Source organism: Lissotriton vulgaris, chromosome 6 (genome assembly GCF_964263255.1).
Source record: "Lissotriton vulgaris chromosome 6, aLisVul1.2, whole genome shotgun sequence".
NCBI classification, from domain to species: domain Eukaryota; kingdom Metazoa; phylum Chordata; class Amphibia; order Caudata; family Salamandridae; genus Lissotriton; species Lissotriton vulgaris.
Genome location: NC_141694.1, coordinates 314,528,379 through 314,543,226, shown reverse-complemented (window position 1 = coordinate 314,543,226; position 14,848 = coordinate 314,528,379). Strand labels below are relative to the sequence as shown.

General features: G+C 51.5%; 1 pseudogene; it reads left to right on the top strand.

The window, feature by feature from the left end:
• Positions 1-1,438: 1,438 nt before the first annotated feature.
• On the top strand, positions 1,439-1,611 carry LOC147707183 (U2 spliceosomal RNA; annotated as a pseudogene).
• Positions 1,612-14,848: the final 13,237 nt, after the last annotated feature.

The window sequence follows — 14,848 nt, the reverse complement described above, 5'->3', positions numbered from 1 at the left end:
AACAGGCGAAAAGGATTTCCACTGCTAAATATGTCAACGATTCTTCTTCTTGCTCCTTTTTTCCTTTAGGTGCAGCTTCAGATGAACACTCTCTTGTTAATGTTCATTGTACTCACTTTGTAGATCAAAATTCCAATTTTGCTGAAGAATCAAATGTTATTGTTACTCACTGTGATGCTATTGTTGATTCTCATGTTGGTTCCAGCACTTCTAATGTCTCCTCTAATAGGGGTCACAGTAATTGCTCTCTTCCAACTCGTTTTAAAGACTATTTTCTCTCTTAATTTAATTTTTTTATTTTTCATTTTGATCTTTGTAAAAAGGGAAAAGATGTAATGTACAAGTAAGTGTGTCTATTTAAATATGCTTATGGCACGCTCAGGCGCGCTCAATGTTTTACCTTATTACGTTGTGCTGTTCTATGGCGCGCACTTTTGAAGAGAATGTTTCTCTTCAAAAGTGCATCGCTCGTGTAACAACCTCCTTCTCCATGTTAAACTGTTTTCTTGCCATTCGGCTGTTGGACTTCTTCATGCTTGGATGTGCTCCTGTGATTTGCTGCCTATACTTGGAATAAACTATTTTAATAGTTTACAACCTCTTATTTCCTCATTTACATCTTTACAGTATCTTGACTGAGGCTCAGTCCTTGTGTGTCTGGAAAATGGTGGGTCATAAGGACATTATCCACAGCCAACGTGACTTAGCTTGGATGGCCGCACACGGCTGCCTTCCTGTGAAGGTATTTCAACTTTGGCGAGGTTTGGCCCCTACAGCATGTTTTCCACGTCCGAGATGCGGCCACAACGAAACCATCTTCCATGTACTGTGGGGTTGTCTTTATGCAAAGAACTTTAGGGTCTTGTTGCAGCCTTTTCTTGCAAACATTGCCGGCATTACTACCTTGACTTTCAATGTCCTTCTGTATGGACAGGACATTTCCACACAGCAACCTTCCACTGCCTGGAGACTATTGAACTGCGCCAAAGAGGTTTCATGGGATGCAAGGAACGTATTTCTTTTTCTTCATAAAGACATGGACTCTAAAACATGACGCAATCTTTTTTTGGACAAAATTATGACCTATGTTTCTGTTGATCGTGCTCCTTGGGACTTGACAATGCCAACACCTTATGGCAAATTAAGAACTGGAAAGGATGGGTAACTTGGGAAACCAGCAGTTATGATTACGAACAACTTGTTTTTGTTTGCCTTGCCACCAGGCTATAAACAGGCCTTTATAAGGGTGGTCAATAAATATTTTTTCCTTTTTTATGCGGGTGGGTGAACAACAACAAAAACACTTTTTTTTTTAATTCTTACGTGCTCATGTTGTATATATTTTTCATCATCATATCTATAACTTCTGTGGACCACTTCATGTAACCTTGACACTTTGAATTGTATATTCTGCATCTGTGCCTTTATCCACTCAATAAACGTTTTTTAAACAAAAAATCTGTCCTTATCAGTTTAATATCTGATATGTCCTCGATCTGGGGATCATATATTAAATAGATTTTTGAAACAGGGAGATGGAATACGAGCTTGCTCTGTACACTCCACGCATCAACCTGGTATTGCAGTACCTCCAGGAATGGTGCACTTCCGCACCCGGGGAAAACAATGCTGTTGAAAAATAGTCGAGAAAACGAAAGTAACTCTTCACTACCAAACCCTGTAATGTGGCGCTATTGTGTTTGTGTGTGAATAAAAGCAAACTGGTCAATGTGTCTTGCCTTAATGATTTATTTATTTTACTTATTTGCCAATTAGCGGCCACCCGACCGCGCATTATTTATTTATTTCATTGGTTTTTGGATCAATTTCACTGGGGAACGATTGGAGGAAGGTTCCCAGCAAGTCAGTAGGATGGAGGGAGGGAGGGAGTGAGGCAGGCAGGCAGAGAAGTGGACACTGCCCTTGGCTTCTCTGAGCTAGAAGAAAAATACAGAGTCCTTCTCCTTCTCTGGCCAAACGGCCAAGCCTTATCTATAGGCCTCAGGCTGCAGGGGAGCAGTGTCTCGGGCAGGCGAGTGTCCGGCCACTTCCGGTCAGGGAGCTGTCGGCTAGGGGGCACGCAAGAGGATCGGCCCACGGCATTTTAAGGCTCGCCCAGTGACGACTCTCAGGGGCCCTTGAGCGGGAGGAATTGGGCAACAGTAAAGCGAGCCCCCAGGCTCACTGGATGGTGCACGGCCAGGGGGCACGCGAAAGGATTCCAGAGACGTCACATACACGCCCCCAAAAACACTAGGAGGAATCTGCCCAATTGCGCTAGCCCCCAGGCTCCCCACACGGGGGCTCGGCTAGGGGGCATGCCCTGACAGGAAAAACAAGCAAAAGGAAATAAAATACACGAGCCCCCATGCGCACTAAGTGCTCGGCCAGGGGCCACACTCGCCACAAGACACAAGGGAGACAGAGAGCAGGGGGGCAGCCAACCCCAGGGTCAGGAAACTTGCATGTTGACTTCCCCCATTCCTATATTAGGGACCAGTAAGGTGGTTCCTTTGAATGTATTGCCTTCTGGTTCTTTTCCCTCTAAGGGAGACGGGCGGAGGACGTTTGGTGTGGGAGCTGGGTCTTGGGAAGGACTGGATGTTCCTTCCTGGGCTGAGGGTGTTCGTGGGGACGGTAAGGGCGGGAGTGGAGTGAGTTTTGGTTTTCAGAAGGCCAGTAATGTAGGGGCTCAGAAGCAGGTGGCGCCTGTTGGCCAATCTTTAGGTCTTGCGTCTGCTGTGTTACAGTCTATGCTGGAGTGGAGCAGTGGTGAGAGGTGGTGGAGCCTTCCCCCTCCTCGTAGGGTTGGTTTTCCTTCAGGTGAAATGGTGCTGCAGGATAAGAATTTTATGCAGGGAGATTGGTTGAGGGGGCCTGTTGGTCCTGGTGTTGTTAGTAGTCAGGGGCCCGGCACATCAGTCCAACCTTTTTCTTTTCAGGTCAGGGACCGGCGTGGGACAGCAGACTCGGTAGGGCGGAGTCCAGCCCATTTTCGCCGAGGAAAAGGGAGGGTGGAGCCCGGCGCGGCACATTCCGTACCGGCGGGGGATCCCGGCGCGGTCAGCAGATGCAGGTCCGGCGCGACCTCGCTGGCCCCTACATATCTTCACACACGGAGGACGGATTTTTCTATCGCAAATCCTGGCAGGAGTAATAAAAGGTCAGGGGAGGTCCTTTATTGCTGACAAAGAGGGAGAGAGGGTTGGGGGGCCTCTGCTTTTGCCCCGGAAGGTTTTGGCACTGTTTGGGGCTTGTTATAGTCCTAGTGGCCTGGGCGACGAGGGCCCACTGCCTCCGCCCAGCCCGCACCTGGCCCATAAGGCCTTCCTACGGTGGCGACCGTAGGATTAGTGGGGGTTCTGGGGTTGATGAAAGACGAGGTTTGGATGGGATCTAGATGGTGCAGTTTGGGTCCTGTTCTGGGGTGGGTGGGGGGGGGGTTTGGTTGGTTCTTGGGTTGTTTGGTTTTGGTTAAGGAAAATGGCCGCCATCAGCGCTGGGAGGATTGATGCCTTTTCTTTGTGGGGACCCGGATGGGGGGACTGTGCAAGAACAATCTGGGACAATGGCTGATGTTGCTAACTTGAAATGTGTTACTTGGAACGTGAGGGGGCTTCACACTATGTCCAGGCGCCACAAGGTCCATGCTTATTTAGTGCGTAGGGGAGTGCAAATGGCGCTGCTGCAGGAAACTCATCTGAACAAGGCGGAAGGGGCGGCGCTTCAGCGTAGATGGCGGGGGCAGGTCTTTTCCACGTCGTACTCTGCTTATGCCAGGGGGGCGCTAATATGGATCAGGGCAGGGGTCCCCTTCCAAGTCACGAGGACAGTGTTGGATCCGGAGGGGCGTTTCGTGGCCATCTCAGGCACTCTAGGAGGGAGAGACCTGAACGTTTGCTGTGTATACGCTCCTAACGTAGACCAGACTGCCTTCCTTTCCAGGTTATCGGGCTCGTTGGCCCACTTTTTCGCCGGGCCCCTCCTGTTGGGGGGAGACTTTAACTCCGTAGTGGATGTGGACATAGACCGCTCGCATCCCCCGCTCCCCGATTCCCCGGTCCGTCGCACGGCTAAGGGTCATCAGGATTGGCAGACCCGCTGGGGTTTGACGGATATTTGGAGGGCGCATCACCCCGCATCTAGGGATTATTCATATTTCTCGAGCCTCCATGAGCTGCATGTCAGACTAGATGGCTTTCTTGGCTCGCCCGAACTGGTTTCGGCAGCGGTCCGATCGGAGTACTTATCGAGGACCATCTCGGACCATAACCCCCTCCTACTGGACCTTCGCTGGTTTCCTGGGACGCCGGCGGTGCCCACCTGGAAGATGCGACCCGAGATCCTCGAGGACAGTGTCTTCAAGGCGGACTTGGGGGAGAGAATATCGGATTATTTTGCGTCCAACGGCGGCTCCGCGAGTACTAGGGCGTTAGAATGGGACGCTTTTAAGGTAGTGGTGAGGGGCTACTGTATCTCTAAGAAGGTGGGCATGAGGCGCGTTATCCTGGCTGATTTAGACACTGCGGACCGGGCACTCCGCGAGCTTGAAGTTCGCCGCCCCGGACACCCGGAATTGCAAGCACAAACGGCGGAGGCGAGGGAAAGGGTAGCGGTGGAGGTCGAACGGCTCCGCTGTTTTGATTATAAGGCCTATACGGTCCGGTCTATCGCGGAGGGAGACAGGTCGAGTGCGTTGTTGGCGTGGTTGGCCAACCCTACGCGCCAGTCCCAGACGACGACAAATATGCGTGGGGCAGACGGAACCGAGGTATGCACCCAACCGGAGATCCTTAGTTGCTTCCGGCATTATTATGAATGTTTATACCGCAGTCGCTCCGCACGTGACCCAGACCGGCTTGATAATTATCTTCGCCCACTGGAGCTCCGCACAGTAGAGCAGGAAGTGGCGAAAACTCTGGGTTCCGACATCGAATTAGGGGAGATCCGCGGGGCCATTAAACGGATGGCGAGGAACAAGACCCCGGGCCTAGATGGCCTACCAGTGGAGTTCTATGCAGCTTACGCTGACCTCCTAGCCCCTCGGTTACTGGTGGTCTACAGGGAGGCGAAGAGGCTGGGGCGACTCCCGAGCTCGATGTGTGAGGCGTTGGTGGTTCCTCTCCTCAAACCGGGCCGAGACTCATCCGACCCGGGGTCCTACCGTCCCCTATCCATGTTGACGGTGGACTACAAAATATTGAGCAGCATCTTGGCCTCGAGGCTGCTGGGACATATGAGTTCCCTGGTGCATGAGGACCAGGCCGGTTTCATCCCACGGCGGAACACGACTATGAATATTCGTAGGTTGTTCCGCTTGCTGGGGGAACCATTTCTGGATGCCCCGTCCCCGGTAGTCTTGTCGGTGGACCTGGAAAAGGCTTTTGATAGCCTAGAGTGGGACTACCTCTGCACGGTGTTACGGAGATTCGGCCTCGGGGAGGGATTTGTCAGATGGACCGCGGTTCTTTATGCTTCTGCTTCGGCCAGGGTCCGAGCGGGCCCATTGATTTCATCGCGGTATCCGGTAGAACGAGGCACGCGGCAAGGGTGCTCCTTGTCCCCGCTTCTTTTTGCGCTAGCGGTGGAGCCACTGGCGATGCACCTTCGCTCGGGAGCCCACTTTACGGGCTTATGGACGTCTGCGGGCCCGCATTATGTCTCGCTATATGCGGACGACCTGTTGCTCTTCCTTGAGGACCCGGTCGACGCTTTACGGGGAGCGGAATTGGCGCTCACGGAGTTCGGAGAGGTCTCGGGCCTCCGAGTGAATTGGTCTAAGACCTGTCTTTTTCCGGTACGCAGGGGTACCCCCACCCCTGCGCTAAGTAGGGAGATTAGATGGGAGCCCGACTGCTTTAAGTACCTTGGGGTATTCGTTTACCACGACCAACCCGACCTCCTAGATGGGAACATTGCCCGCTGCATTCGAGCACTCCGAGGTTGCATGGACTTTTGGGCCACGCTGCCGCTCTCAGTGGCGGGACGTATCGCCCTGCTCAAAATGGTGGCGCTTCCCCGGTTATTGTATTACTTCCGAACTTTGCCGATCTGGGTCCCACCGGCCACGTTTCGTCGCTTACGCTCTATGGTGGTCGGATTCCTCTGGGGAACGGGCCGGCGGCGGGTGGCCCTCAATACCTTGATGAGGCCGAAAGACGAGGGGGGGCTCGCTGTGCCGGACTTCGAGAAGTACTATCTGGCGGCGCAGCTCCAGACCTTCACCCAGGAGATCGCCAGGGAATTCCGGGGCCCGGAAGACGGTAGAGGGACGGGTATGGCCAGGCATGTTCTCTCCTTTATAGCGCTGCGACAACGTTTGGTCCTGCGGGACTTGTCGATGGAGGAGCGGACTGTCCGACTGTGTTGGAATCGGGCCCACGCCCGAGGCCACCTGAGAACACCGTATGCGCCTGAAATACCGTTGGGGATGCTGACGGCCCTCCCCCACGGAGGGGATTGGTCACGTTTGGCGGCCTGGGAGGATTCCGGTTTACAGATCGTCGGTGATCTGTACGAGGACGGAGCGCTCCTGTCCTTTCAGGATCTCATTAACCGCTTCGGGATCTCCCGGGGTGACTTTCTGCTGCACTCGGCCATTGTACGAGCGATCCAGGCACACTGGAAGAACGGGCAGGAGGAACCCCACTTGTCTCAGGTGTGCCAGTACGTAATGATGTCGGCGGGCACGGTGAAGGCGGTCACTTGCCTCTACAGCAGGTTGATTACCGAGGGATTGGCTCCTCTCACCACTTTGAGGACCCGCTGGGAGGAGGACATTGGTAGGGAGATCCCGGAGACGACCTGGACCCAGTTGGTGAGACGAGCCTGGAAGGGCACACGTAGCGCCCGTTTCCAACTGGTCCACTATTATGTTCTCCATAGAGCGTACCTGACCCCGGTGAAAATCAGGCGTTATTTTGCCACGGCTTCGGCGGAATGCCCTAGATGCCCGGCTCAGGAGGCGGACCTCCTACACATGTTATGGGCCTGTCCAGGACTGACGTCCTACTGGCAGGAGGTAGCGACGACTCTGGAGGAGGTGACAGGGAGACTCTTATCATTGGATGCGGCGGTGGGGCTCTTACACTGGTTCCCCCATACCCCCAGGAATAAAATTTCCAGTAAATTTATCGACCTGGGGCTCCTCCTTGCTAAGCGAGAGGTGACCAGGAACTGGAAGGCACGATCTGGTCCGGCAGGCAGCAGATGGCACAGTGAGCTTTTGAAGTGGGCGGCGGGAGAGAGCGCGCTGAGATATCAACTGGCTTGGAGGCAGGGTAATGAGAAGGCGCAGGAGGCCGCGTTGGAGTGGGAAATGCTGGTGCAGGCCCTCAGGGATTATTGTGCCCCCAGCGACTCTGAAAGTGAAGAAGCGACTCGCCCCGAGTCCCGGTGAACGTCAGCACTGACAATCCTCTTGCCTTCCCCGTGGGTCAAATAGCAGATCCTATGTTGATAGCTCCCTGGCGCTGGTGGTGGGGGGGAGGGGGGGTTTTCTTAGTTAGTAGACATTTTGGGGGGGGAGGGTTTATTTTGGGAGTTTTAGGCTTGTTTGGAAAAGCAGATGACGGACAGTGTATTATCCGGACCAGCTCCAGCATCCTACTGACCCCCGTTGCATTTCGCCGCCCGACCCCAGGGTTGTGGGCCAGTTGGCTGTGTACAGACTTTACGGAGGGGGGCCAGAGGGCTTTATTCTGTTAATATCGCTTATGATACAATGCTGGTCGCTACTGTACTGATTTACTGATTCCTGCAATAAAAATATATTTAAAAAAAAAATAAAAAAAAAAAAAAAAAAAAGGTCAGGGGAGTACAGGCGTGTACAGTCGGCTCCCCCTCCTTTAAGTGTTCAACAAAGGGTTGGTAAGGCCCAATCTGGTGTGGAAGAGCCTGGTAAGGCTCATAAGAGATTGTTGGTTTCAAGCCCTCCCCGGTTGGAGGAGCCTTTGCTCTTGGATTATGATGAGGAAAGCCCAGAGGAAGGGGAATTACGTGATACTGTGTCGGGCGGGGGGGGGCATTTTCATGCTTCTCGTACTGTTTTACAGGCACCAGTGGCGGTGCAGGCAAGGAAAGTAATGGTGTCCGGTCCAGCTCGAGAGCGCAGCCCCGCTGGAAGGGTTCCTCGGATGGCGGACAACGTGGACCACATGGCATGGAGGTCGGGCCAGGGCAAGCCCCCGTTTTAAATCCAGGTGAGCTTCGTGAACCACGGGCCAGACCAAAAATGGTGTCTGTGGGGATTGGGGGTGAGTCAGGAGTTGGTGAAACGTGCGGTAAATTGTTTAAAGGGCGTTATGTCAAAGATCAAGGGTAGGAACAGGTGAAGGGAAAGGTACAGCCGCTAAGGTTGAGAGTGGCACGAACACTGAGTCCACAGGGGAGGGGAAAGATCCTTTGCATAGCAAGGAATTGAAAATTAAGGAGTTACCCTATATGGGCGTAACCAAACCTTTGGGTGCCCATTTGATGCTTTCTACTAAAGAAAGGATTTGGAAAGGTGAGTATGTAGAGCTTTTGAAACTGCTACACAGAGAGATGCGAGCTAAGGAAGGTTCAAAGGAGGAAGAATATGAGCTGGCTAAGCGCCCCAAGGTACCGCTGACTATCGAAAATTGGACGTCAGCTTTTTTAATTTACGCTAGTGTGTACTGTGAAAAGTTTCCGGAGCGCTGCGTTGCTTTATTTAAATACATGGATGTTATCAGAAAAGCCCAAATCACGGGAGTGGTTTTGCTTGGGGGCAATATGATGAAGAGTTCAGGGCCCATATGGCGTGGGACCCTGATGCCAAGTGAGGTGAACTGGACACGGATCTTTGGCAACACACGATGGGTGTGTCAGTTGGTGGTAAGACTATTTTCACGGCCAGTGGCTTACCGTTGGTTTATCGGCCCTTTCAAGGAAAGCCCACCAGGGGAGGGGTGGGCAGCACAGCAGTTTCACAGTCTGGAGGGGGGACCTGTTGGGATTTCAACAAAGGGCTCTGTTCAAGGGAGTTCTGCAGATTTCGGCATGAGTGCTCGCAATGTGGTAGTAAACACCCATCAGTCAAATGCTGGGGGCCTAGACCAGCGGGAGGGCAACAGTGGTCCCAGCAGGGTGCTAGCACGCCCGGCCCCTCTCAACAATCCCAGGCTAACAGAGGAGGGAAGCCTGCTCCTGGGGTTGGGCCCAAAGGCTCGTACTCCGGTTAAGTTTGATCAGTTGGCAATTAGTTTGAGGGGCTATGGTGATGTGAGGGCTCAGGATATTTTGTTACAAGGTTTTCGAGATGGTTTCAGATTGGGATATTCAGGCCCTCAGGTACGGAGGTGGTCCAGAAATTTGAAATCAGCTGATGAGTTTCCAGTGGTGGTGCAGGAGAAATTAGATAAAGAAGTGCTTGAAAGATGGATGGCAGGTCCTTTTGTTGACTGGCCTTTGGAGGACTTGATCATCTCCCCTATAGGAGTTGTTCCTAAAAAGGAGCCTGGACAGTTTCGGTTAATCCAACATTTATCATGGCCAGAGGGTGCCTCGGTGAATGATTTCATTGATGAGGAGTCAGCTTCAGTGTCCTATTCATCTGTGGATGTGGCCATGTCTTTGGTAGTGGCTGCGGGCCCTTTAGCTGAAATGGCAAAATGCGATATCAAATCGGCATTTAGATTGCTTCCAGTCCATCCTGAGGACTGGTGTCTTTTGGGTATCCATTTCCGGGGGAAGTGGTACGTGGACAAAGCACTGACAATGGGTTGCTCGATGTGCTGTGCTCTTTTTGAAACTTTTAGCACTTTTTTACAGTGGTTTTTCACTCACAGATCTGGTCATGAGCTGGTCACTCACTATCTAGACGATTTCTTTTTTGTGGGGCCCCAGGGATCCTCTGAGTGTCAGGCAGCATTGGAGACATTTCAAAACCTTATGAATTTTTTGGGAGTGCCATTAGCTCCCGAAAAGACAATGGGTCCTTGCGCGACCATGTTCTTTTTGGGAATTGAGCTGGATTCAAGATCTATGCAGGCTCGTTTGCCTCCGGATAAGAAAGTGAAAATGCTGGACCTCTAACAAACAATGTTGGCAAAATCAAAAGTTACAGTGAAAGAGATACAGGTCCTGTTGGGTCATTTGAATTTTGCTTGCAGGGTGGTGAGGGCGGGCAGAACTTTCTGCAGGCGTTTGGGCAGGGCTCTGTCAGGTCATCATTTGCCTCATCACCGTGTGCGTTTTTACAGCTGGAGTGAAAGAGGATTTCCGGATGTGGTCCACCTTTTTGCATTCCTTTAATGGGGTGCCTTTGGCTCGATAGAAGGACTGGTTGTGGGAGGTTCAAATTTTTTCAGACGCAGCAGGCAGTGATGGTTTTGGTCTGTATTGGCAAGGCAGGTGGTGTGCGGAAAAGTGGCCGGACTTGTGGACGAATGGTGGTAGAAGTATTGCTTTCCTGGAGCGGTTTCCAGTGTTGGTAGCTTTGACACTGTGGGGGCAAGAATTGGCCCATAAAAAAGTTTTGTTCCGCATTGATAATCGGGCTGTGGTGGACATTATCAATAAACAGTCTGCCAAGGATCCTCAGATTCTGAAATTGCTGCGAGTGTTTGTGTTGGGGTGCCTTAGATATGACATCAGTTTTAGGGGGCTGCACATTCCTGGTGTGGACAATGACATTGCGGATGCTTTGTCTCGTTCGCAGTGGGAGAGGTTCCATGGGCTTGCCTCAGAGGCGGACAGGACACCGACACGCAAGCCGGAGCACCTTTGGGAGGTCGGCAACACAGGGTCCTACAGTTGGTGGTAGGTTCGAAGTCATCTTCTACTCGAGCCGCATATGTCCTGGCTTGGAGGGACTTTTTGGCATCTGGAGCCTGAAGGCGTGAACCTGGTTGGAGGCTTCTGGATGATGTGGTTCACTTTATTCTGTCCTTGATAGATAAGGGGTTATCTTAGGTTACTATTGCTGGGAAGTTAGCAGGCATATCCTTCATGGGGTTATGCTCCTTTGGCCGGTGAAGTGGGAAGGAGATTGTTGGGGGGCTGGGCTCGGGAAAGCAGTATGCAGCAGTCAGTTCGCAACCCTTTGTGTTGGCAGAACTTGGCCCGGGTGGTGAAAGCACTACCTTCTGTTTGTACGGATGATTTTGAGGTTTGCTTGTTTTTCAGACTTATCGTGTGGATGTTTTTTGGAGCATTTGGGGTTTCGGAGTTGTTGGGCTCTAAGTTCCATCAGGGTGTGGGTTGGGGGGATGTTCATTTGTCTGAGAAAGGGGTTCATGTTTGGCTGCATCGTTCAAAAACAGATCAAAGAGGTAAGGGTAAGGGTGTTTGGTTGGAGGCTTCCTCCCCTTGTATTACGTGTCCTTTGCGGTGGGCCAGGAGATGGTGTACTGTTTCGGGTGGGGCTTTGGAGGCTGGCATTTTTCAGCATGCAGATGGCGCCAGGGCCACTGATTATCAGTTGCGCATGGTTCTCCGTAAGGCTTTGAGGAGTATTGGTTTGGATGATAAGAAGTATGGCACTCATTCTTTTCGAATTGGGGCAGCAACTGAGGCTATTAATCGGGGTTGTTCTGGGCAAGATATTATGCGCTTAGGGCGTTGGCCATCCAGGTGTTATCAGCGCTATGTATGACCTGCTGTGGGCGATGCGCTTGCGTCTTCTTCTTTGTCTTAAAATTTGATGCTGCCTTTTTCATTCCAGGTTCGGTGGCTGGTCCCCGGTCAACGGCTCTGACTATTTGGATTGTGGGCCATTCATTCGTGAAGTGGGCACAGATTCAAGCACGGGATAGCTATTTTGGATCATTGCTTGGTTTTAATGAACGTTTTTTCAAAGTTATTTGGAGAGGGAGAGGGGGCATGTGTTGGAAGGAATTGGTGCCTGCTCTTAATTCTTGGTTGGGTGGGGGCTCCTGTCCTGAAATTTTAGTTATTCATCTGGGTGAAAACGATATTTGCAAGGTGAAGGGTGTAGTTCTGTTACGTGCAATAAAGAAGGACCTTTCCCAATTGAAGCAACGGTGGGCGGGTTGCCATGTTTTTTGAACGGAGTTGGTTCCGAGGAGATCCTGGAGAGGGGCTCACAAGCCCAAGGCAATTGATAAGGCTCGGAAAAAGATTAATTCAGAGGTTGCTAAGTTTTGCAGGGACCTGGGTTTTGGTCGTGTGTTGCATGGTGACATACGGTATGATGCAGTGGAATTTTTTCGGGATGATGGTGCACACCTTTCTCAGTTAGGTATGGACCTTTATCTATTAGAGTTGCGAGAAGTTCTGTCTCGCTGTTTGAAGATTCAGGAGTTTGCTGGTTAATCTCGCCTTTTTCGTTTCTTGTTTATTCTGCGAGGTTTTTTGGGGGGCAGAAAGGGGGGTGTATTTCTCCCCCCCACTTACTGGGTGGCGGGGTTTAGTTGTTTTTGTCAGGCTTGGTAAGTTTGTGGTTGGTTTTTACTTGGTTGGCACATTCGGCAGGGGGAATTGGGATTGACGACTGTTTGGGATGGTTGCATAGGTTGGGGGACCAAGAGGGGTTTGAGGGCAAACAGTGGAGTTTGTTTTGTGCTTTGAGGGTTTGTAAAGTTGAAATGTTTATGCGGGGTTTTTGCATTGTTGGATTTGTAATGATGTAATGTTCGGGTGGGGGCGGGGTCAATGACGTGTTAGGGGTGGGGGCGGGCTGGGGGAAATTAAGGAAGTTATTATTTAGTGAGGTTTAGTTTTGTAAGGCATTGGCCGAGGTTTTAAAATTTGTTATTGTGCACCTGTTTCAATAAAAGTGGCCTTCTTCACACACATATACATGTCTGGTGGTCTGGTCACTCCCCCCTCGCCCCTCCCTCCTAAAGGGGGGGTTGGGGGGGACAGCCAACCCCGGGGAGGCCCCCCCCCCGGGCAGTTTGGGAGGGCAGGCGGGGGGAAGGTCTTGCAGTCTCCGGGCATTTTTTGAGTTTGGGCTGGTTTTCCCTACTAGTTATAGCCCAAGTATAAATTCTGGTGACTTCGCCTCTCGGACACCATTTTAGGTTCGGTGACCTGGTGACCGGGAGTTTGTCTGTGAGAAAATGTTTCCCTGCTTCTCTGCTTGCTGTGGGGGAGGCTGAACTCACAGGACGTAGCGATAGCAAATTATTATGGCCCTAATGTAGACGAGGTACACTCCATGCTAGTATTACTAGGTAAGCTCACCACGCTGGGAATGAGCTATGTGATTTGGGGGGGGGGACTTTAATACCGTTGTGGACCCTCAGTGGGACCGATCACATCCTGTAGCTGCACACTACACTACTGCACAAAGCACATTGCAGGATATAATAGAGACTGATTATATATTGGACTCATGGCGACACCTCCACCCTGCCAAAAGAGAAGGAACACACCATTCTTCTGTGCATAACACATGGGCTAGGCTGGACTACGTGCTGGTCGTGAGGGGCATGGTACATTGGATAGGCAGAGCATTGCACTTGGCTCGAACATACTCAGATCACTCCCCGGTACTTGTGACACTGAACCCTCCAGTGGACTTCTCCCCCTTCATGGGCTGGAGAATGAACCCGCGCCACTTGCAGGATGCAGTTTTCAAAACCGAAATGGAACAAGATATTAAAGATTTCTTTGATAGGAACGTTGACTCGGTAGGGAGTCTGACAACGGTATGGGAGGCCTTCACGGTGACAGTCTGGGGATGGTGCATTGCTAAAGGGGGGAGTAAACTACTTGACCTTAGACGAGACCTGCAGAAATTGAAAGAGGAACTTAAAACTCTAGAAAGGGAAATTGAGGCTGGAGGAGAGGTGGGGGAACTGCGAGCTAAATTGAGGGAGAAAATGTCAATATATGAGGAAGCAGCGGACAGAGAGAGTAAGTTTCGAGGGAAACACCACAGGGTTAGGGTACATGGGGAAGGTGATAGGCCTGGCAGAGCCCTTGCGGAGGCGATACGCCCCCCTAGGTTTCAGAACTACGTACTAGAACTGCAAGATGAGCAGGGACAGGTGCGGCGGGATCTCCCAGAACAAATGGACATCATGGTGAAATTCTACACTCAGCTTTACACGTCACAAAGGGGCGCCCCATTAGACCTCAAGGGCTATTTAGGAGATATTGCATTGGCCTGGCTCGGGGACACACAGCGCAAGTTCCTGTCGCTTGACGAGATCACGGAAGCCATAATGACCATGTCGTCTGGAAAGCTCCGGGGTCAGATGGCCTTCCAAAAGACTTTTACAAGACCTTTGTCTCTATCCTAGCACCTATACTTAAAGCTGTGTTCTACGAGGCTCTGGAAGAGGGCTGTCTGCCAGCCACAATGAGGGAAGAGCAGATAATGTCACTGCTGAAACCAGGCAAATCGCCACTATTGTGCGACTCGTACAGACCATTATCACTACTTAACAGCAACACAAAAATCCTAGCTAAGGTTCTAGCAACGCGGTTCAACCTACTCTTAGAAAAATTAGTACTACGGACCAGGCGGGCTTTGTGCCTCACCGGGCGACAGCGCACAATTTACGTACACTATTTGCAGTACTGCAGGATATTGACCCCAAGAGTGAAGCGGTGGCGGTACTCTTGGACGCCACCAAAGCGTTTGACTCGGTGGAATGGGACTACCTGATGGGAGTACTCCTCCAGGTGGGGATGCCCTTTTCCTTTGTCAACTGGGTCCAGTTATTATACATTAGGCCTTGCGCCAGAGTTCTTCTAAATGGCTCCAGATCTGCGAACTTCCCCGTAACTAGGGGCGCGAGACAGGGTTGTCCACTCTCACCTGTCTTATTTGCCCTGGCAATTGAACCGTTGGCTGCGAAGCTACGGCAGCACCATAACCACAGAAGCCTCATATACCCGGCCTGGCAGCTGC